Source organism: Penaeus monodon, chromosome 35 (assembly GCF_015228065.2).
Source record: "Penaeus monodon isolate SGIC_2016 chromosome 35, NSTDA_Pmon_1, whole genome shotgun sequence".
NCBI classification, from domain to species: Eukaryota; Metazoa; Arthropoda; class Malacostraca; order Decapoda; family Penaeidae; genus Penaeus; species Penaeus monodon.
Genome location: NC_051420.1, coordinates 850,655 through 876,115, shown reverse-complemented (window position 1 = coordinate 876,115; position 25,461 = coordinate 850,655). Strand labels below are relative to the sequence as shown.

The following is a 25,461-nucleotide window of genomic DNA, read 5'->3' as shown; positions in this document are numbered from 1 at the left end:
CCAGTCTCTAAACTGACGAGTGAAGAGGCTATCCAAGTGACTAAGGACAATTTTGGAAACATGGAAGATACGAATAACCATCCCATGGCCAGTCAATACCTAGGTACGTAATTATTGCCATCTATTCCAGTGACAGTGAAGAAACAGAAGAGTCGTCGAGAACATCTTATGGAGAGAAACAAACACACAAGATTACCAAATGTAAGTACAGTGACGACTATAGGACGTACTATATTTTTTCTAAGTGAAGTAACTGACTTAGGTTCCCCCCCCCCATATACGTAATATATAAAAGAAGAGAACAACCATAGTCGTTCACTATATATGATATCTCTCTTTCAGACGAGATACCACAAATATAACGCTGCGCTACTAAGTCTATTAGTCAGTAACTTGTAACTTACATTCGTACCCTTGCTGTTTATTTCTCTCCAGAGATGTTCTCGAAGACTTCTTCTGTTTCTTCACTGTCACTGGAAGATGCAAATAATGACGGACTAGGTATTGACTGCCATGGATGGTTATTCGTATCTTCCATGTTCCAAAATTGTCCTTAGTCACTTGGAATAGCCTCTTCACTCGTCAGTTAGAGACTGGGAGACCGGTGAGTCCGTCATCTCTTATATAGGACCTATGACGTCATAGGTTGTAACGGTTTTAGCGGAGCGCTTCGCAGGAAACCGTTACAACCTATGTCGTCATAGGTCCTATATAAGAGATGACGGACTCACCGGTCTCCCAGTCTCTAACTGACGAGTGATGATGAGTGACTGGCACATCACGTTCTCAGGACACCCCACCAATAAGTCCAGACATAGAAATACAATCCTTACCTACCTGGGAGTTACCTTTGCTGCCAGAGCCGAAGCTGAAGCGACTACGGTACTTATTAAAGATATCAAGAGATGGATACTCTATCTTATCAGATACGGTATTGAACGGCTTTCGTATTTTGGTCTTGGCCACACCATTTTTAGAAGAATCATCAAGTACTTCCAACAATACCGAAGAGAAGAAGACACCATAGACGGACCATGTCCATACATGTCCAGCACAAGAGATGAAAGAGGAGAAGAAAAGTCCAAAGAAAACAGTGCTGAATACGACTACCTCAGGCACCTCGTCAAAACTAAAGCAGCAAGGACAGTACAAGAACTAGTTAATAAACTAGACGATGAAGAATACAAACAACTCTGGACACGTACAAGGGGACAATATAAAGACAAATTAAGAGGAATCCTCACTTACTACAACAACAAGAAGAAATCGGATGGAAAGTTCATAAAGCTGGAGTCGTAATGCACTCGATGGTAACACTAATGAAAGACTTAAAGGTATCAGGAGGAACTTCGTTTGAAACTCTAACATTTACAGACACCCATATTTGTAGAATATATAAGGATACTACTGGACTACATAATCAACTATCAACTAAGGAAACGACCTAACATTGGCTAAATGGATTCAAAATCCCCAACTTGTAACAGTACAATCCACAGCTGCAAATTATGAAGACCCCCTCCAACAATTTGGCTTCATGGAACAAATGCGAACAGGAGATAGAAAAGCTTATACAATCCATGGTGTCTTTTATATATGACGTATATGACTAAGTCAGTTACTTCACTTAGAAAAAATATAGTAAGTCTATTAGTCAGTCACTTGTACTTACATTTGTATCCTTGTGTTTGTTTCTCTCCAGAGATGTTCTCGAAGACTTCTTCTGTTTCTTCACTGTCACTGGAAGATGCAAATAATGACGGACTAGGTATTGACTGCCATGGATGGTTATTCGTATCTTCCATGTTCCAAAATTGTCCTTAGTCACTTGGAATAGCCTCTTCACTCGTCAGTTAGAGACTGGGAGACCGGTGAGTCCGTCATCTCTTATATAGGACCTATGACGTCATAGGTTGTAACGGTTTCTGCGGAGCGCTTCGCAGGAAACCGTTACAACCTATGACGTCATAGGTCCTATATAAGAGATGACGGACTCACCGGTCTCCCAGTCTCTAACTGACGAGTGAAGAGGCTATTCCAAGTGACTAAGGACAATTTTGGAACATGGAAGATACGAATAACCATCCATGGCAGTCAATACCTAGTCCGTCATTATTTACATCTTCCAGTGACAGTGAAGAAACAGAAGAAGTCTTCGAGATCATCTCTGGAGAGAAACAAACACAAGGATACAAATGTAAGTACAAGTGACTGACTAATAGACTTTCTATAATTTTTCTAAGTGAAGTAACTGACTTAGTCATATACGTCATATATAAAAGAAGATAACAACCATAGTCCTTCACTCATATATAATATCTCTCTTCAGACGAGATACCACAACTTATAACGCTGCGCTACTATGTCTATTAGTCAGTCACTTGTACTTACATTTGTAGCCTTGAGTTTGTTTTTCACCGAAGACGTTTTCGAAGACTTCTTCTTGTTTCTTCACTGTCACTGAAGATGCAAATAATGCCGGACTAGGTATTGACTGCCATGGATGGTTATTCGTATCTTCCATGTTCCAAAATTGTCCTTAGTCACTTGGAATAGCCTCTTAACTCGTCAGTTAGAGACTGGGAGACCGGTGAGTCCGTCATCTCTTATATAGGACCTATGACGTCATAGGTTGTAACGTTTCTGCGGAGCGCTTCGCAGGAAACCGTTACAACCTATGACGTCATAGGTCCTATATAAGAGATGACGGACTCACCGGTCCCAGTCTCTAACTGACGAGTGAAGAGGCTATTCCAAGTGACTAAGGACAATTTTGGAACATGGAAGATACGAATAACCATCCATGGCAGTCAATACCTAGTCCGTCATTATTTGCATCTTCCAGTGACAGTGAAGAAACAGAAGAAGTCTTCGAGAACATCTCTGGAGAGAAACAAACACAAGGATACAAATGTAAGTACAAGTGACTGACTAATAGACTTAGTAGCGCAGCGTTATATGTTGTGGTATCTCGTCTGAAAGAGAGATATTATATATGAGTGAAGGACTATGGTTTTTTATCTTCTTTTATATAGACTTATACTAGTCATTACTTCACTTAGAAAAAAATTAGAAGCTTTTAGTCATCACTTTCTTATTTTGTATCCCTTGTTTTTTATTTTCCCCAGAGATTTTCTCGAAACTTTTCTGTTTTTTTCATGTCACGGGGAAGAAAAATATGAGGACTGGGTATTGAGCCAGGGATGGTTTTGTATCTTATGTTCCCAAAAATTTCCTTAGTCACGGGAATAGCCTTTCCCCTCGTCATTTAGAGACTGGGAGACCCGGTGAGTCGCTCTCTTATATAGGACCTTGACGTCATAGGTGAAACGGTTTTGCGGGCCTTGCGGGAAACCCGTACAACCTATTCGTCAGGTCCTTATAAGAGTGGGGGCTCACGGCCCCCCCACCCTTAACTGACGTGATGAGGCTTTTCCCAAAGTGACTAAGGACTTTTTTGGAAACAGGGAAAGATACAAATAAAAAATTGGCAGTAAATCCAGTCCGTCATTTTTTGCATCTTCCATGACAGTGAAAAAACAGAAAAAGTTTCGAGACATCTCGGGAAGAAAAAAACGGGGATCAAATGAAGTACAAGTACTGACAATAGATTTCTTTTTTTTTCAAAGGGAAATAACTGCTTTTTTTTAACTCAAATAAAGAAGATAAAACCCATAGCCCTTCATTTATATATATAATATCTCTTTCAGACAATACAAACATATAACCCCGGCGCTACTAAGTTTTTAGTCATACTTGTACTTCATTTTTCCTTGTGTTTTTTTCCCTCAAGTTTTTCTGAAACTTTTTTCTGTTTTTTCACGTCACTGGAAGAGAATAAGAGGACTGGGTATGACTCCCATGGAGGGTTTTTTTATCGCCCTGTTCCAAAATTGTCCTTAGTCATTTGGGAAATAGCCTTTACTCGTCAGTTGAGAGGGAGACCGGGAGTCCGTCATCTTTATATGGAAACCTATGACGTCATGGGTTTTCGCTTCCAAAAACCGTTACAACCATGACGTCAGGCCTATAAAAGAATGACGGATACCGGTCTCCCAGTCTCTAAGACGAGTGAAGGGGTTTTCCAGTGACTAAGGAAAATTTTTGGAACAGGAAGACAAACATTCATCCCTGGCGTAAATTCCCCAAGCCATCCTATTTGGATTTTCCCAGTGAACTAAAAACAAGAGAAGTCTTGAAAACGCTTGGAAAAAAAACAAATCGGGCTACAAATGTAAGTACAGTGCGACAAAGGGGACTAACTTTAAAATTTCTAAGTGCCCAAATACGACGCCCTAACGCCCTTTTGAAAAAGACGAAAAAACCATGCCGTCACTTACATATTATTCCCCTTTTTCGACGACTACCCAAACATAAAACCGCCTATTGCCAAAACCCATTCTACCCTGAAGCTTCGCAAAAACCGTTAACTAAGTTAGTCATCCCAAATTTAAATGATGGATACTCCGCTTTCCGCTCTTGTGGTTGACCACACTTTAATTAAACGGTTTTTGCAAGCAAGCGCTTCGCAAAACCGTTAAAACCCTAGGGTAAAGGCCCAATAAGAGTGACGGACCCCCCCGGTCTCCCATCTCTCTGCGGGAAGAGGCTTTTCCCAAAGGACAAAGGACAATTTTGGAAATGGAAGATAGAAACATCCCGGGGAGAAATTTCCCAAGTCCTCACTATTTGGATTTTCCATGATAAAAAAACAAAAAGAGTTTTCAAAAAGTCTGGTAAAAAACAAATAAAGGCTACAAATGAATTTTACAAGTATGACTAAGTACTAACTTAAAATTTCTAAGTGCCAAAGTGACGACGTCATTACTCCTTCAAAAACGAAAAACCATAGTCCGTCACTCATAAAAATTATTCTCTCTTTTCAGCGACATACCAAAACATATACCTGCCATTGTCCGAACCACATTTATACCCGCGCTTCGCAAAAACCGTTAACTTAATGTGTGCCGTCATACCACAAGAGCGCGAAGCGCGAGTATCCATCATTTAAACTTGTGATCGTCACACTTTAATTAAGGGTTTTTGCGAAGTTTGGGGTAGAATGGTCGGGAAAATAGCGCGCGTTATATTTTGGGGTTGTTTTAAAAAGAATATAATTTTAATGATGACGGACTATGGTTTTTTTTCGTCTTTTTAAGTGACTAATGACGCCCCGTCACTTGCTACTTAGTTTTTTAAAAAGTTAGTCACTTAGTCAGTCACTTGACTTACATTTGTACCTTGATTTTTTTTTTCACCGAAGCTTTTCGAGACTTTTTCTTTTTGTTCGTACACTGGAAGACCCAAAATATGATGGATTTGGAAATTGACGCCGGGGATGAATTTTCGTATCTTCCATGTTCAAAATTGCCTTAGCCCTTGGAATCCCCTCTTCCTGTCATTTTGGGACGGGGGGTTTGATCCCCATCTCTTATTGGGACCTATGACGCTAGGTTGTAAGGTTTTAGCGAAGCGCTTCGCTAAAACCTTTTACAACCTATGCGTCATAGGTTATAAGAGATGACGGATCACCGTTCCCCAGTTTAACGACAGTGAAGGGGCTATTCCAAGTGACAAAGGACATTTTGGAACGGAAGATACAAAATTTCTCCTGGCAGTCAATTCAAGCCATCCTATTTGGATTTTCCATGATACTGCAACAAAAAGAAGTCTTCGAAAACGTCTTCGGTGAAAAACAAACTCAAGGCTACAAATGTAAGTACAAGTGACTGACTAAGTGACTAACTTTAAAATTTCTAAGTGACGCAAGTGACGACGTCATATACGTCACTTACAAAAGACGAAACAACCATAGTCCGTCACTCATACATATATATCTCTCTCTTTCAGACGACATACCCGAACATATAACGCTGCGCTATTGTCCAGACCACATTCTACCCTGAAGCTTCGCAAAAACCTTTAATTTATGGGCGTCAACCCCTTTTAAATGATGGATACTCGCGCTTCGCCTTTGTGGTAGAGGGCAACTTTAATTTAAAAGGGTTTTTGCGAAGGGGGGGTAGAAGGGTTGGACAATGGCAGCGTTAATTTCGGGTAGTCGTCTGAAAAAAGGAGATATATTTATGATGAGGGATAGGGTTGTTTTTCTTTTGAAAGTGCGTTTTGACGCCCGCCTTTTGCGTCATTAGAATTTTAAAGTTAGTCCTTAGTCAGTCACTTTTTTAAAATTTGTAGCCTTGATTTGTTTTTCACCAAAAACGTTTTCGAAGATTCTTTTGTTTTTCGTTCACTGGAAACCCAAAATGTGTGACTTGGAATTGACCCAGGATGAAGTTCGAAATTTCCATTTAAAAATTTCCTTTCCTTGGAATAGCCTCTTCCTGTCATTAGAGAGGGAGGGTGAGTCCGTCTTCTTTATGGGACCTATACCATAGGTTGAAGGGTTTTTTAGCGAAGCGCTTCGCTTGCAAAAACCGTTAATTAAGGGACGTCATCCACAAACCGAAGCGCGAGTACCATCTTTTAAACTTGGGGTATGACTCACACTTAAGTTAAGGGTTTTTTTCGAGTTTTCCGGGGTAGAATGGGCCCTGGAAAATAGGCAGCTTTATATGTTCGGGTATGCGTCGAAAGAGAGAATTATATTTGATGAGGGACTATGGTTTTTTCGTCTTTTTGCAAGTGCTATATGACTCGTCACTTGCGTCACTTGAATTTTAATTTTCACTTATCAGTCCTTGTACTTACATTTGTAGCCTTGAGTTTGTTTTTCACCGAAGACGTTTTCGAAGACTTCTTCTTGTTTTTTCAGTATCACTGGAAGATCCAAATATGTGGATTTGGGAATTGACTCCCAGGGTGTTCGTATTTTCCATTTTCCCAAATTGCCCTTAGCCTTGGAATAGCCTCTTCACCGTCAGTTAGAGAGGGGAGACCGGGGTGGTCCGTCACCCCTTATTGGGACCTATGACGTCATGGTTTTGAAAGGTTTTCGAAGCGCTTCGCGGGAAAAACCGTTTACAACCTATGACGCTAGGCCCTATAAAGATACGATCACGGTCTCCCATCTTCTGCAGTGAATGGCTTTTCCAAGTGACTAAGGAAAATTTTGGAACATGGAAGATACGAAAAACCCCCATGGCGAAATACTATCCGTATTTTTTGCATCTCCAGGACGTGAAGAAACGAAAAATCTTCGGAAAACATTTGGAGAGAAAAAAAACACAAGGATACAATGAAAGTAAAGTGTGAAAAGACTTCTATATTTTTTCAAAGTGAAGAAACCTGCCTTATCATAACGTCTATATAAAAGAAAAAACAACCATAGCCTTCCTCATATAAAATCTCTTTTTTCGACGAAACCCACAACATACCTGCGCTACAAGTTTTAGTCTCATTGTTTACATTTTACCCTTGTGTTTTTTTTCCTCCGAGATTTTTCTCGAAGATTTTCTTCTTTTCTTCACTGTCACGGGAAGATGCAAATAATACGGACTAGGTTTGATGCCATGGAGGGGTTTTTTGTATTTTCCCATTTTCCCAAAAAAAAATTGTCCTTAGTCATTTGGAATGCTTTCACTGCAGTTAGAGACGGGGAGACCGGGTGAGCCCGTCACTTTAATAGGACCTATGACGTCTAGTTGAAAAAGGTTTTTCCTGCGAAGCGCCCCGCAAAAACCGTTACAACCTATGACGCATAGGTCCTATATAAGAGATGACGGATCCCGGGTCTCCGTCTTAACTACAGTGAAGAGGCTTTTCCAAGTGACTAGGACAATTTTGGAACAGGAGATAAAAATAACCATCCGGGCGTCAATCCCAGTCCGTCATTTTGCATTTCCAGTGACAGGGAAAAACAAAAAAAAGTCTTCAAAACATCTCGGGGAGAGAAACAACACAAGATAAAAATGAAAAAAGTGACTGCTAATGACTTATAGCGCAGCTTTTATTGTTTTGGTATCTCGCCAAAAAGGGAAAAATTTTTAATATGAGTAAAGGGCTAGGGTTTTTTTATCTTCTTTTTAAATATGAGTATATGCTAAGTCAGTTATTTCCCTTTAAAAAAAATATAGAAATCTTTTAGTCTCCTTTACTTACATTTGTATCTTGTTTTTGTTTCTCTCCAAGAGTTCTCAAAACTTCTTCTGTTTCTTCACTGTCCTGGAAATGCAAATAATGACGGATAGGTTTTGACTGCCAGGATGGTTTTCGTTTTCCTGTTCCCAAAAATTGTCCTTATCATTTGGGAATAGTCTTCACTCGTCAGTTAGAGACTGGGAGCCCGGTGGCCCTTCCTCTTTTATAGGCTATGAGTTGGGTTTAAGGGTTTTTCTGCGGAGCGCTTCGCGGGGAAACCTTTCAACCTATGACTCATAGGCTATAAAAATGGGGACTCCCCGGGTCTCCCATCCAACTGACGAATAGGCTTTTCCCAAAGGGGGATAAGGAAATTTGGAACAGGGAAAGATACGAAAAACCCACCAGGGCAGCAATACCTAGTCCGTCATTTTTGCTTTCCATGACGGAAGAAACAAAAAAGTTTTCGAGAACTCTCTGGAAAAAACAACACAAGGATAAAAATGTAATAAAAGGACTGACAATAACTTACTATATTTTTTCTAATGAATATACTAGATAACGTCTATATAAAAGAAATAAACCATAGTCCTTCACTCATATAAATCCTCTTTCAGACAGTACCAAACTATAACGTCGCTACTAAGTTATTGTCAGTCCTTGTATTACATTTGTACCCTTGTGGTTTCTCTCCGAGATGTTCTCGAAGACTTCTTCTGTTTCTTCCTGTCACTGGAAGATGCAAATAATGAGGGGACTAGTTTTGATGCCATGGTGGTTATTTACTTCCATTTCCCAAAAATTTTTCCCTTACCCACTTGGAATACCCTTCACCGTCTTAGAGACGGGAGACCGGTGGTCCGTCACTCTTAATGGGCCCCTAGCGTATGGTTGAAAGGGTTCGCGGAGCGCTTCCAGGAAACCTTTTACAACCTATGAGCATAGGCCCATAAAGAGTGGGGACTCCCCGGCCCCTCCCGTCTTAACTGACAGTAAGGGGCTTTTCCCAAGTATAAGGACAATTTTTAAAACGGAGATCGAATAACCATCCAGGCAGTAAACCTAGTCCGTCATTTTCATTTTCCAGTGCAGTGAAAAACAAAGAAAGTCTTCGAAACTCTGGAGAGAAAAAACACAAGGATAAAAATGTGTACAATGACTGACTAAAGACTTTATTACGCGGGTTTAATTTTTGTGGTACTCCTGAAGGGGAAATTTTATATATAAAGGATATGGTTGTTTCTTCTTTTTATGATATATGACTAACATTTATTTCACTTAAAAAAAATATATAAGTCTATTTATAAAACCTTGTACAAATTTGATCCTTGTGTTTTTTTCTCTCCAGAGAGTTCTCGAAGACTTCTTCGTTTTTTTCCACTGCAGGGAAGTCAAAAATGACGGCTAGGTTTTACGCCAGGATTTTTTATTCGTATTCCTGTTCCAAATGTCCTTTAGTCACTTGGATAGCCTCTTCCTCGCATTGAGACTGGGGGAGCCCGTGAGTCCGTCATCTCTTTATAGACCTATGAAGTCATGGGTGTAAACGGTTTCTGCGGACTTCGCAAGGCAAGCGGAGCGCTTCGGGAAACCGTTAAAACCCTATGACGTCAAGTCCTATATAAAAATAAGGACTCCCGGTTTTCCGTCTAACTGACGAGTGAAGAGGCTTTTCCCAAAGTGACTAGGAAATTTTTTGGAACCAGGAAGATAGATAACCTCCGGCAGTCAATACCTAGTCCGTCATTATTTGCATCTTCCAAAGACCGTTAACTTAATATGTGACGTCATCATGCCAGTTTAATGATGGATACTCGGCTTCGCGCTCTAAATGACGGTGGAAAATTTCCCTGATTAAGTGGACTGATAAACGGTGGAGTTACGAGTCTTTGGTATGACTTATTGGACTGAGGTTTTCGTCATATGAGATTATTGTTCACTTCCTGGGTAGCCAGTTTCCCACATGGGGGTCCCGGTTTGTGTAAAGGATAGTAAGATATATTTTTTTTCTTGTGGGTTTTTGTTGGTATAAAGCAGGTTATAGTTGGTTACATATTGCACAGATTAAGTATTTTAGTTAGTATGCATAACATAAACATTTGTTAACTTAATATGTGACGTCATCACGCCAGTTTAAATGATGGAAACCGTTACAACCTATGACGTCATAGGTCCTATATAAGAGATGACGGACTCACTGGTCTCCCAGTCTTAACTGACGAGGTGAAGAGGCTATTCCAAGTGATAAGGACAATTTTTGGAACATGGAAATACGAATAACCATCCATGGCAGTCAATACCTAGGTTTCCAAGGGATGGTTTGTCCCATTTGATTTGGCCTCCCCACTTCGGAATAAAGATCGGTCCAGTTGTAGCTATTTCTTCGCAAACTTGGTAAGGGATTAAAATCCCCAACTTGAAACATACATCACAGCTGCAATTTAAGACCCCTCCAACAATTTGGCTTCATGGAACAAATGCGAACAGGAGATAGAAAAGCTTATACAATCCATGGTGATACAAGAAACTGGTATGGAGGAGAAATAGCTACAACTGGACCGATCTTTATTCCGAAGTGGGGAGGCCAAATCAAATGGGACAAACCATCCCTTGGAAACCTTGTCTACCCAACAGAACATCATACCAACGCTTGGCAACAAATCTTCATGAGAATGTCACCATCAAGGCCATCGAAAAGAACTAAGCTGGGCCCCTGCAGAGTACAAGCAGACTTCTTCCTAAACCTAGAAGTTCGACTCCCCCCGCAAGGGATGTGTAGCAAGTCTGGGATGCAGCAATATCTCCATAAACCATGTTCAGGACAACTTAACAAATGTTATGTTATGCATACTAACTAAAATACTTAATCTGTGCAATATGTAACCAACTATAACCTGCTTTATACCAACAAAAACCCACAAGAAAAAAAATATATCTTACTATCCTTTACACAAACCGGCTACCCAGGCATGGTGGGAAACCTGCTACCCAGGCAAGGTGAGACAATAATCTCATAATGACGAATACCTACCCATATAGCCCATACCCAAAAGACTCGACTCCCAGTCAGTCAGCACTTAATCAGGGAATTGTCACCGTCTTTTAGCAGCCTTTTTCACTCGTCAGTTAGAGACTGGGATACCGGTGAGATCCGTCAATTTTAAAAGGACCTATGACGTCATGGGTTTGGGTAACGGTTTCCTCGCTTAGTCATTTGGGAAATAGCCTCTTAACGTCAGTTAAGACTGGGAACCGGTGAGTCCGTCTCTTCTTATATAGGCCTATGACGTCTGGGTTTCAGGGTTTCTTCCTCGTCTGAAAACTTGAAAAATCCTGACTATTAAGAAATTGTTCGGTAGTGGTCCGGGTCTTGATTTGGACCTGGGGTGAGAAGGCTTGGAGAAATTCCTGGCTGAGTCAGTCGATTCCGTCTTCGTCGAAGCTTTCACTAAGTGAGTCTGGTTTGCCCTCACATGTATGCAGTACGTTCTTGGCCATATTTTCTGTCCATTCTTCGTCGTCGGGACTGCCATGGATGGTTATTCGTATCTTCCATGTTCCAAAATTGTCCTTAGTCACTTGGAATAGCCTCTTCACTCGTCAGTTAGAGAGGGAGACCGTGATCCTCATTCTTATAGGACCTATGACGTCATAGGTGTAAGGTTTTCCCCTGCACACTTATACAATCCCTGGTGATACAAAAACTGGTATGAGAAGAAATGTGACGATACATTTGAAGGATCAGACTTAGAAGTGAAATCAAACCAAGAATCAAAAAATGGGAAGGATCCCGATCTCATCTAAACAAATAAAGATATAGACTCCCTGGGTACACCAGCAGAGGGGAAGGCTCTCCAACAAGACCAAAACATTCCCCCTCCCAGACAAAAAAAAGGACTTCAGACCGATGAACAGCCAGTACGCTCATAAATTTACAGACACCCCATATTGAAAATATAAGATACTATGGACTACATAATCAACTATCAACTATCATTAGTGTTACCATCGAGTGCATTACGACTCCAGCTTTATGAACTTTCCATCCGTATGTTTTCATCATAGTCTTTATCATCTTGTATCTTTGAGTTTCTGTAGCCGTACTGTCACTGCTTTTTAGTCCATACATGTATAAGTTCATCCAATGGATTGGTAGGCAATATAGGTTTTTGCCATCAAAATTTCCATCGTTGGCAGCATCGAATTCGAAGTATCTTCTTGTTTGGAAGGTTACATGTATCGAGTCTCCTGTATTAAACTGCAGACATCTATGTGGGTCTGGTCCACTCGATCCTTCGGCGTGTTCCTCATCTTCATTATGCGCATCCCTCCTCGACCGTTTCCTTGGGCTTGCCCTTGTTGAATCGGCGCACATAGTTATCGATGATTTCGTCAATTTCTTTCTCGTATTCTTCGAATAATCCTAGGAAGTCGTCACTGGTGATCTTGTCAGGAGGAGGGTTGATGTTGTACTGGCTGTTCATTCGGTCTGATAGTCCTTTTATTTGTCTGGTGAGGTGGAATGTTTTGGTTCTTGTTTGGAGAGCCTTGCCATCTGCTGGTGGTACCCAGTAGTCTATATCTTTATTTGTTGAGATGAAGATCGGGATCCTTCCCATTATTTTGATTCTTGGTGTTTGATGTTCATTCTAAGTTTTGATCCTTCAAATAGTAGTTTGAAATCATTACTGTTTTTGACTAATTCTTGGTTCTTCGAATGGCATGGGATTTCCGATGGGGTTTTAAAGATGGAAGGGGTTTGAACTCCTGTTCTTGTTTAAGCCAGTGTTTAACTTGCCGAGTAATGCTCCAATGGTCAGAGATTTGCCTGTTCCTGTTGGTCCTTGTAGAACTAGAGTGTTAATTTTATCAAGTTTCTTGTCAGCAACTATAATTATCCATGCTAAGATTTCTGGTACACGGATGTAGCGCCACTCACGGAACCAGTTTGGGTGCCATGGCGACATTGACTGCTTGACCTAGCCTCCTGAGAAGACCAGCTGATTGACCTACCGAGGCCACGATCAGGCACCTGTCTTGCTGGAATAAGGGACCAAAGAGGCGTGTTGCTAGTCGCAGGATGTACTCATTCACGGCATAGCACAATTTCTATGACTCCTGTCTCCACAGCGTACAGGGTTGCCTTCAGGCCGGGCCATAAGTGAAAGGCTCGGGCGAAGCCAGGGGATGCCCTTCCACCTGCAGGATAGGCATCATTATTTGGAAACCCCTTTGTTCACCCTCTCCAGTGAAAGAGCCCAAGCTGCCACCTCAGAGAGAGAGCTAAAGGGTCCTGCACTTCAAAAGGAAGTTCCATGGCAGGAACGGGGAATGCGCTCTTCACAGTGCAGGATTATATAACTCCGCCCCTAGATAGGGGCGGAGTCTTTGGAAAAGTGTAGCAGGACATTTTTTTGACGGCGGGAAATGAGTCTAATTTTGGGTTTAAACTTACACTGGACCGGATGGGATTTGGTCTGACGTTTTACAAACCCGCCTCGTTTTTTTTGTTTGAACAAATTTTAACTATTTCACAAAGAACATTTTGTAAACATGTGTTTTACTAATATTTTAAATTTAAAATAATTAGAAATAAATTTCTTGTGAACAGAAGTTTTTAATTAAATTTACGTCGTTTACAATCATAGTGGAATAGGGTAATCAACATTCGGGATGTGGGTATAAGGAAATAGTATATTGCTGTAGCATTTTTTTTAAGATTACAAACTGAATTTGAAGATTTCAAACTTCATAAAAAATTTGCAAGAAATAGTTTTCGCAGCAGTGTTGCATTATATTAAAAACAAAGCACATGGTTTGTTAACTACATTTTTGGTACAATGAAATGTGTGTGTGTTGTGTGTGTGTTTGTGTGTGTAAAGCTTCAGAATTGCCGGCTTTCATAATTGCTGTAGTTTCAGCGAGTATTATATCCTCTCCAGGTTCACTCATACTTTCCGCATAGCTCTTGGTCGCCTCATAGGAAAACCCATTCAAGTGGATATGTGGCATTGGGTCATACCACCAAGCACCGCGATAGCTACAGAGGAGAATTAAATTTTAGGTGAGAGGGAAAAATAATATCTTCTAGGGAAAATACTTGAAGATAAGAAAGAATAGTAAACTTCAATAGTTAATCTTTTCACTTATTTTGCAAGTCATTCCATGTCAGTGTATTTGACTTTTGAATAATACCATAGTAATAATACAAAGAATACACTGTCTGATATTAATACATCACTAAAAAATTAAAATGACAGTCCTGTCATCTATCAGATTGTATAAAAGGTATGAATGAGAATGAATTTCTTCACAATAAAAGAGATGTATTTGCCCGGTTTCGATTTTATCTTCGTCAGAAATACAAAGATATATTCGAAAACCCGGGCTTGCATTTGAAAATTTTTCTCATTTATACCTTATATACGTTTGTCAACAGAATATGGTTCATGCTGAGAGGGTTTGAAATGGCTAGATGAACGTTTTGTTGAATTTATTCAGGATATGATTATTAAAAGGGGAGAAAAATTTCCCCTCTTTCATTTATGACTTAGAATTATTGCGCACCTATGAAAGGTTTCGTATCAATAGTCCCCCCGGGAGTGTTATAATAGGATTTTTTTTTTAACGGTAGGTTCATGTTTGAGCCGTCGTGGTCACAGCATGATACTTTAATTGTAGTTTTCATGTTGTGAGCTCTTGGAGTGAGTACGTGGTAGGTTCCCCAGTTCCTTTCCACGGAGAGGCCGGTGTTACTTTTATAATAGGAATAGGAATGCTTAATTTCTAAGGCAAATTAAAATGCAAAAAATGAATTCTATTAACGAATAAAAACCTATATATTTGAACCTTTGACAGAAATTAAATTAGATTAAAGCATTGCTCCTTTCACTACAAAATGGGAAACACGTATATTTCTTTGGGAATTAATAAACATTACTACTACATTATGAAGGTGAAAATCGTAGTTTGTCTGTAATAAAAAATTAATACCAGGGGCTATGGAGAACCCGGGTACATCTATATAAGCATCTGCATCTTCATCTAGTTCCTGTCCTTGGCTTTAAAACAGACTGAAGCTGAAACACCAGCCTAACAAACCCGGGAAGCTGTCGTCAGAAAGGGATGATTCACATCAAGAGCTTTCTATAAGAGAAGTGATATACTAATAATCCACTTTCAGGGTTTAATTATTTTAATGCCAGTAATTTTTTTTTTTTATTCACCCATTTCTAATTTCTATCATCTATCCATTTCCTACAAAGGTCTATTGCATTTAGGAAATGTGTGGTTAATCCTATGGGTATACTGCCCCCAGTTCGAAAGAAATGCTTTGAGAAGTGGTTCAACAGTTTTTGAACGAAAATGGGGATGCCTAAACGTTTTAAAGTTACCTGCTCTAAGTTTTGGAATGGACTGGTGAAGTTAAGCATGTTTAACCAAAGTTAGTGAAGCTTTCACCTCACACCTCATGTTAAACTGGGAATCTTTCGGCAAAGTAGACCTGTATAAACTGCATTATTAAGGGAAAATAAAACCCTGTAGTAAACTGCAATCCGTAATGGGAAAACTTCTTGATAAATTGCAATTTTTAAACGGAAAACATACCATTGGTGTTAACTACAATCCTTAAAAGGGAAGGCAGCTTTTGGTAAACTGCAGATTTCAAGGGAAACAAACCCCCAACCCATACTGGAGCCCCCGTCATGAGACGTTCCAATTACATTTTTTAACTACCTATTTGTAGGAAAAAAAGGGGGGGGGGGCACTGCTTTCATGGAAATTAGATCCCGTGGCAAACTGCAGTACTTAAGGTAGTTCCTCATATCACTCACATGGGTCGCACAGTTCGAATCACTGTTGTCGTTGTCGTTTTCAATCGTGGTAAACGGGTGGCCGTTGTGCCTGCCACTCCCGAAGCCATCGCCAGCTGTGCCGTTGTACCTGGTGGTTAAAAATAAAAATGTGTATATGGAAGAGCAAGAGAAAGTCTTTAGAAATCAACCTGGAAACTTATCAGTGCATGATCTTTGGTTTTTGATTTTTGGACATATTTGTTCCATGATAAACAACTTGATAACAGTGAATATGTAGCCTGAATGCAGCTAATGTAAAACTTGTGAATAAATGTATTGGAGTACATTAAGCAAGTATATAGATGGAAGGCGCCAAGAGAGATGGCTCAGCATCGTAAAAAAAAATTAAGTGAAGTCCTCACTGTATACTGCGGTCCATAATTTTTTTTTAACCTGCCGACTTTGAGCCGATACTTGGTGCTGGCGTCCCCCAGGTGGAAGACCCGTACTTGGCCCATTTGGCGTTGCCCTGTAGTCCGTGAGGTCGATTCTCATCTCCTGCAGGCCGGTCGAGGTCAGGCGGTGCACGAGGTCGAGGCCCAGCCAGAATTCGCCGCCGTCCATGTGGCCCAAGCCGAGCTCGTACTCGACCCACGTGCGGTAGAAGTCCCCTCACAGGGGAGCTTGAGCCGCCTCTGGAACACCGCCAGCCGCCGCCGTCGGTCTCCTGGTCGCAGTAGACGGCCGCAGCCGCGTCGGGCGAACTGCGGAAGGGGAACACGCGCCGGACGCCCGACTCGGAGGCGCCGTCGAGCTGCAAAGGGCGCGGCAGTGCCCCCGGCCGCCGCCGCCGCCTCTCCGCGTCGACAATCGCTCGCCGCACCTCGGAATGGCGTCGCAGGTCCTGGCGGGGGCAGAGGGGGTTAACACGGGCATGCAGGGAGTGTGTAAGCGCATGTAGTACGTGAGCGGTGTATGTGCATATGTATATTGTGCTTTCTTATTTTTATATTTTCTATATACACATACACACATGTGCCCTGCATACTTAAACATTTAGTTTAAAATTGTATGTAGGGAATGTGGTGATAAAAAGGGATATATCAAACATTTTAAACATCACCCCTTATTTAGTTTCAAATTTCCCTATCGACCCCCAACTTTTATTTCAAGGAAAAGGGACCATCATGGTAAAATTATAAAGAGCAGTAGTACTGTTGTGATCTACTTTATACTACTAGGAAGACCCCCTGGCTACCGATCCGCCACTCGTAAAAGCCCCAGTTTGGGTAGGAGCGAATTTCCGACTGGCAGGCGTCTGCCATGCTTTGCCAGCAGTTACCAAAATGCCGTAATTCGGTTACCCCCGGGGGCAAGAGAGACAATTTTACGGCACCTAAAATTTTATGCAAATTATGCAGATTTTACCCTCTCATTATAAAAGGGAAAGTTAAATGGTAAAAACACTCTTCGCGTTAATTTCTATGGTAAAAACCCACAATGCAAAAAATAGATTATTGAAAAATGCTACTACAGTTTCGACATCCACCTGGATTCCATCTTCAGGTCAGACCTGAATAAATTTCGAAACGTAGTCTCATTTTTAATAAAACTAGTTTTGCTTTTTTTCTACTATAAAGGACGTGTATGATATGCAATGAGGACTTGATAGCTCTTTAAAGTAAATTTTTACATAACACATCAGTTTTAAATAAACATACATTTTTGGTTTTTACAAAGATAGGTGAATTACAGTGTTACACTGTTTTCTTGAAAGTTTAAACTTGAGAACTGCTTTTCATTATGTTAAATATCGTTTAACCATCGCTGCTTTTTTGCGCTTTAGATAAGCTTCTTAATTTGGGTAGTGCAAGTGTCTAAAGCCTTTTTTCTCGCGAATGACTTCACTCATGAATTCGGACCGTCTGACGTTGCAAATAGTTAAACATGTTCAACTTTACCCTCGTGTCTAGCTCTTTAGTAGCGAATAGATGACTGTCAGATGACGATTGCAGGGCGTGTGTGCTTTTCTGCTTGGTGCATTGCCCAGTTTTCTGTTTATAATGGCACCAAAAACTAACCGGAATGAATGGAAATGAAATATCCCCCCCCCATTGAATTACGAATGGAAAATTAAAATGAGTCAATTTGTGATGGGCAAATAAACCACAAATAAACTCGGCTGTATCAGTATTAATATCTTTTCTGATACAGTATCTTTACTCTTTCTGATTTAACAATATGATATGAAGATAAAAGAAGTTGAAAAAAAGGGTTTGTGAATCAACCTGATATTGGAATCCCTGCCAGTGGCATAATTCCCCCTCCTCCCCCCAAGATTATCCCTGAAAATCTAGCTTGCCCCCCCCCCCAGGACGACAATTTTTAACTTTACCCTTATGAATTACACCTATGTTGATCTGGTTAAACTTTAAAATGCCACAAGAATAGTTATGTTTTTCTCATTTTTTGTTCACTTTGCTCGGCTACATTCAATTTTTTTTTATTTTTATTTTGCATTACCGCCACTAGCTTTTGAATGCTGGCTAGTCTACATGGTATGTTGTCACCAACACCGCTGTTAATGGCAAAGAGCAGTCCCCTGCATACCCATTTGCTTGGGGAAAAAATGATATGATGTTTTATGGGTGGTCTTCAGGGAAGCTGAGATCTGTTAATTTGGAAGAATGTAGCACAACGTGATCTCAGGGTGTTGCCCAAGTCATGCATTCATGTGGATTGGGATCTTATCCTGGAAGAGGTAAAAGGCTCCAGCTCGAGGAACACCATGGTCCCCACGATGGTAGAAACATCTCATCCAGGATTTTCACATAGGTATATGCCGTAATTCTGCTGGGGGCCCCACATTTCCCTTTACCTCCCCGAATCCACTGCCATGCATCCACTCAAACTGCCCCTTGGGTTTCTGATAGTCTGTGTGCTGCAGTGTAATTTCGAAGTCCTCTGGATATTGCCAGTGAACAAAAGGGGTCCACATCGCTTGCAGTAGTTATGGACTGTTTTAAGAACACGAAAAAAAAATAACTGAGAAGAACGTTTTAAAGGGGCTGGCAACTAACTACTGGCCCCACCCCTTCTCAGATCGGTCAACTGCATAGGGTGTCGCAGCTGAGTATCAAATGGTTTTCAATTTTGTCATAATAGTCATCATTTTAGTGTAATCTTCCTATTTGTTTTTCATATAGCATATTGATTTTATAGTTTTGACATCTATTTGACTTCCTCCTATGATCTAGCGCCGCTTCTGGCTGCCTCTGTGATAGTTACTTGATTTCTACAGGACACGGCTGCTTCGAAAACTAAACTTTCCGATATTTCACTTTGTAATCCTCAAATAACATAATCTGATGTGCAAATGTCTATGAGTCTTGTTTTTTTAACATTGCATGTCAAGCCCTACCATATCTCTGAAACACTATTTTAAACTTCTTGAACTTCATCTGTTATGTGCTCTGAAACAAGTACCAACTTTTCCCATCATTTCCACGATTGTTTCGATTTTTATCTACTCCCGAGTAAGTTTTTTTTTTTTTATAACGATTACTTCCACATCATCCCGGGATAATTTATTAGTACACTTCATAAAACATCTATGCATTTTTGCACTCAATATAATGAAATCCATACGCACTATATTGTTTAAATTTATGAATAATGATTTCCTCGATTTTCTCGTCAAATATTTTTTTCTAATTATAATTTGTTATTTGAATTGCGATGTAAATTAGTGTTAAATAATTATATATATCTCAAATTTATAGTTTTTATTTTAAAAGATATCAATGATTAGTCTGAAATGGATCTTAATTCGGACCAAATGTGTGAAATATTTTTAATAATATACACAAATTCACATGAGTAGCTGACTATGATGAAAAGAACGCAGTCATTATGTCTTTCTACACCAATTTTCCTTTGTCACAATAAACATTTTATGAAAGCACTTGCGCGAGTAAGTAATATGACAAGACTTTCCTTTATGCAAGAGAGACGTGATGCATGGGAATACGCTCGCCCGCTCAGTACGGACCAGAAGGATCTATCCTGTGTGGATATTTGGGTGGAGGAACGATAGGGAATGCTTGGTTGGAGGTAGTTTTCCAGAACCTTTAGATTTTGTGAGATTATGAAATTTCAACTTTGTCTTATTAATGGCGTATGTATGTATGTTGTGGTATTTAATGCGGTATATATATGTATATATTTATATATATATTATTATATATATATTATATTATATATATATATATATATTTTAAACTAACGTGTCGATGTTTTTTTTATATTTAAATTATCATACATTATTATGGAGGGTTGATTTCCTTCGACCCAAGTAAACATTCCCAAACCCTTGGGGTTTTTTTCGTATTCAGATATATATTCAGAATTACTGAGATCAGATATTAATTCATATTGCCCTCAGATCATTTTATGAAATTAACCAACCCAACCCCATAGTTTTTTTGTAATGCAATAATGTTTTCCCCCCTAAAACTTTGGGTTTTAGAGCAAAACAGGGAGAGTGAGACCGAGCACACAACACTAACTTCTTGAACAGCAAAAGGGAACCTAGAGAGGGGAAAAATTGGCAGATAATAAGTTATAACATATATAGCGGACAAGAAAATCTAATTTTTAGACAACGCATATAATGAAGGGCAAATCTTTGTGATCTAAAATCACCTGCATATGGACACTGATTCATTTTTTGTTTGCTTGACTTTTATCAAGGGGGCTGCATGCACTTGGAAGCCGCGGTGAGGACGTGCATGCTGGCATCCTCCAGCAGCTGTGGCTCACGGTATCTGTTCGTTCTTTTGTCCAAAACCATGCTGAGCGCATCGCCGCATGAACTTGTGCAAGAGCCATTCTGTGTGTTCACGCGCGGCTCTGTCAGCGAAAAAATTCTTTAATTCATTAGAATAAAATCTGTGGAACAAGATAAGTAAAAAGTAGAGGGGCGACGCTCGTGTGTGTAGTATGATACGTGCACACACTGCACATGTGTATTATTTATTTTTGTTTGGGTATACATACACACAACACCCACCACACAACACACATCTATGTTGTATGTGTTTGTAATTATATGTATAATTTTTTTTATTATCTATGTATATATTCTGTATGTATATTATATATATCTATATTTTATATATATATATTATATTATTATATTGGTTTTTGGGGTGTTTTGTGTGTGTGTGTGTGTGTGTGGTTGGGGGTTGGTTTGTGTGTGTGTTGGTGTGTGTGTGCGTGTGGGTTTTTGTGGGTTGTACTGTATTATTTGTTATATTTATGTGGGGTGTGTGTGCGTGTGTGTGTGTGTGTTTGTGTTTTTAATGTATATGTGGTATATATATAGGTGTTGGGTTTTGTGTGTGTGGGGTGTTTTCTGTTATAAATGTACATTATAGTTTATATATATAATTATAATTCTATAATATTATATTTATATATATTATATATATTTATATATTATAACAACACCACACACACAACCACACACAAAACACCACACCACACAACAAACACACACCACACACAACACACACACACACACACCCACATCCAAAGATATGTATGTGTGTTAATTATAGTAAATAAATGAATATATATATATTTTAATATATAATATTAATATAATTTTATATAATAGATATATTATATATCTGTGTGTGTGTGTGTGTGTGGTGTGTGTGGTGTGTGTGTGATTGTGTGTGTTTGTGTGTGTGGTGTGTGTATGGTATGTGTGTGTGTGTGGTGTGTGTTGGTGTGTATTGTATGTACATATTTATAATATATATTATATATATATATATTAAAAATATAATATATATATATAAATGATTAATAATAACATATACTATAGACACACCACACACACACACACACACACACGATATATATATATATAATATTGATATTAAAATATTAATATATATTTATATATATATAAATATCTATTTGATATATATATAATAATATAATATTATATATATATAATCTTTAAATATATTATAATATATTATATTATATATAACTAATATGTACGTATTAGTTATGTGGTTGCTGAATATATTTTATATAATATAATTAATATATATAATATAATATATAATTATTTATAGATATATAAAATATGATATATCTTATACATATTTTTAATATATACACACCAAACACACACACCATATATATATATATATATATATATATATATATATTATTTATATAATAATAATATTTTATACCCATTATAAAATTGGTTATATACACACATATAATAATGTGTATATTAAAATTTTTATATATAATATATATATATATACATATATATATTATATTATATATATATATATGTGGTGTGTGTTGTGGTGGTGTGTGTGGTGTGTGGAATATTATATTGTAATGTTATATATATATTATACATTATAATAGACACACAAACAAAGCCCTATACATGCCCCTCCCTACACACAATAATTTAATTAAAAAAATGATGGATAGGTGGTTTTTTGGCATACTAGTTTATAAGCTTTTCTCTGCTCCTTTTTGCTTTCCCCCCATTGTCCAGATTTCCTTATCACATAAAATCCCAAACGCCTTGGTTTGTAGTTTTGGTGGACCGTGTTACCAAAATGATAAATGCTAGTTAGTAGTGCCATACCATCAACAAGAAAATATAAACCGAGTACCATTAGAAACAGACTGAAATAAATTAATCGTATTGTGCACTTACAATACAAAAGAAATAGACCCATGAAATTGTACTCAACTCTGTGCCAGGGGGGAGACACGGCGTACTGCGACGCACGCACGCGTCCAGGCAGTTTAAAGGCTTGGGGAGTGGGAAAGGAACGCTGGAGTGGTCAGTAACACCTCAGATGGAAAAGTTTTGGGCTGGGAATTTCCCGGGGAGGGGTTGTTAATATTCTGTTCACGTTTTTCACTTTCTAGGAGATGATTTACTTAGATTATGTTTGCAAGCTACGGGTAAAAAAAAAATGTTTTCTTGCCTTTTCTTATTATTTATTATTATTTATTTTTATTTATTCTTTTTTATTATTATTTTTATTATTATTTATTATTTATTATTATTATTATTATTTTTAATTTATTTTTAAAATTTTTATTTATTATATTTGAAGTGTGTGTTGTGTGTGGTGTGTGTTGTGTGCGTGTGTGTGTGTCGAAGTGCAATGTGGCACGGTGACTGGCACGGAATAATTCAGTCGTGGATCTAACGTTTTCTTGGTGACAGATGGCCTTGGGGATGCAGGCGGGAGGGTGTGTGCGGGGAGGGCCAGAAAAGTTGTAAGAGGACCCCCCCCACCCCCCGTAATCGGTTTGATGGGCCCTTCTGACCTTATACTTGAGAATCAAAAATGGGAGTTCTTGAGATGGGGGTTTCGGGAAATACATTCTTAGAATTTGTAACGGGGAAATGTTGTTAATCATTGCAATGTTGTTGGTTTTTTGTTATTAAGTTTCTTTTGAAAACTTACAGTGAATTATTTTTATTTTATTTTTTTGAGTTTGGTAATCATACCCACTTTGAATGAAAAGCAGATTGAGATGTAATACATTATTTTTCTATGGAAAAAAAAAAAAAATAATAATAATAAAAATAAATAAATAAAATAATAAGGTGAAAAAAATCAGACAATGAAGGCCTTTTTCAATAAAAATCTATAAGGAGGCTATCAGAATATTTTATCATATGTTTTTGTCCTTCTAAATGTGCGTATACTGCATACCGGACGAAATGATACAAAATATTACTACATGCGAGATATATCAGTGTTTAGCATACCCATTGGGCTTCCGTGGCTCTTTGTTTTATTTTTTATTATTATTATTTTTTTTTAGCCATGTCACTTGAGCTTCACTTAACGATACCAATTGATACGTTTTATATAGGCCTATAATCTATCACAAACGAGATATTCCCCAACGAGATATTCCCCCATGCTGGCTCTGCCGTTTTATATTCTTTATAGCCCGCAATAACGTCTTTTATTATTATTGTTATTATTATCATTATTATTGTTTTATTATTATTATTGTTTTTGTTGTTTTTGTTTTTGTTATTTGTTAATGTTTGTTGGTTGGTGTGTTTGTATTGTTGTTGTTGTTGTATTTAAAAATATATATATATATATATATATATATATATATATATATATATATATATATATAATGCACTTTTTTTATTAATCATTATTCTTATTGAGCTGGAGACTCTTCCAACCGGCAACCTTCTCCGTGATCAGATATGCGTGACACCTTTCAAATGCCATTATGCACTGATAGGGAATGAGCTTCAGAGCAATTTGTGATCACACGCACGCACCTTCTATAAACATTGCACACAGGCGCGCGCGCAAATGCTCACAAAAATACACGCATACAAACAGATAGATGTATATACACAGATATTATATATTTTAAAATATATATATATATATATATATAATATATTTTTATATATAAAAATATATATAATATATAATATACACCCCACACACGTATATAATGTTATATATAGTATAAAAGATATATATATATATATAATATTATATTATATAATATATTCAAACATCAACACATGCGCATATCATTTACAGCGTCGTAAAATATATATAATATATAATATATATATAGATATTTTAAAATATGATATATATAAAAATAATAAAATAAAAATAAAATTTAAATTTAATAAATATAATAGTATATATAATATATTTAATATTTTAAGTAAAATATAATACATATATTACATAATACATACATATATATTTATAATATATATTATAATATTATATATATATATATATATATATATAATATATACATATAATAATATAACACACACACAAACACACACACAAAACACACACACACACACACACACTACACACATCACACACCACACACCTCACCCACACACAACACACAAAACACACAACCACACACACAACACATATAATATATATATATATATATTTTATATATATATTAAAATATATATATTATATTTTATAATTATATATATATATATGACTTCTCGAAACCCTAACATTTTAGGCGAGTTCAACTGGCTTCCGAGGACGATCCCGAAGTCCGAATGCTTCTTGCATTTATCTTTGGCATCCACTCTCGAAGAAAGGCCGTCCTACGCGAATTCTGGGTTAGTAAGCTACGCAGAGACTGACATCGGGCCACCCCTCGTGGCACTGCCCTCGGGTTCTCCCTTTACCGTGAGGGACTCTGAGTAAGCGCCGACCACAAAAAAAAAAAAAAAAAAAAAAAAAAAAAGTGGTGGCAAAAAGTCGCACGCTTTAGGCAAAAGGGCGAGGCAACCAGATAAGCTCGTGGTCTGGTTTAAGAAAGGTGCTGGACGAAGCTCGTGGTCCAGCGAGAGAGGGGAGCTTTGGGGCTTAACCCCGGCGTTGGGGAGTCTGGATAACTTTTCTTTTTCTCGATCCCCGACCCATCCGATTCCGGATATAATCATAGAAGGGAACTGTTTTTGTTTAAATATATTCTGGACTATTTCACAATACAGTCAACCGGGCCCCCGTCTCGCAAATTTTAA

The 25,461-nt window shown here is 38.2% G+C and overlaps 1 protein-coding gene and 1 pseudogene across 1 annotated transcript in view; one reads left to right on the top strand and one right to left on the bottom strand.

The window, feature by feature from the left end:
* LOC119594947 (ryncolin-1-like) overlaps positions 1–25,461 on the top strand; it is a 99,837-nt gene that overhangs the window by 18,246 nt on the left and 56,130 nt on the right.
* Positions 13,127–18,834, bottom strand: LOC119594982 (annotated as a pseudogene).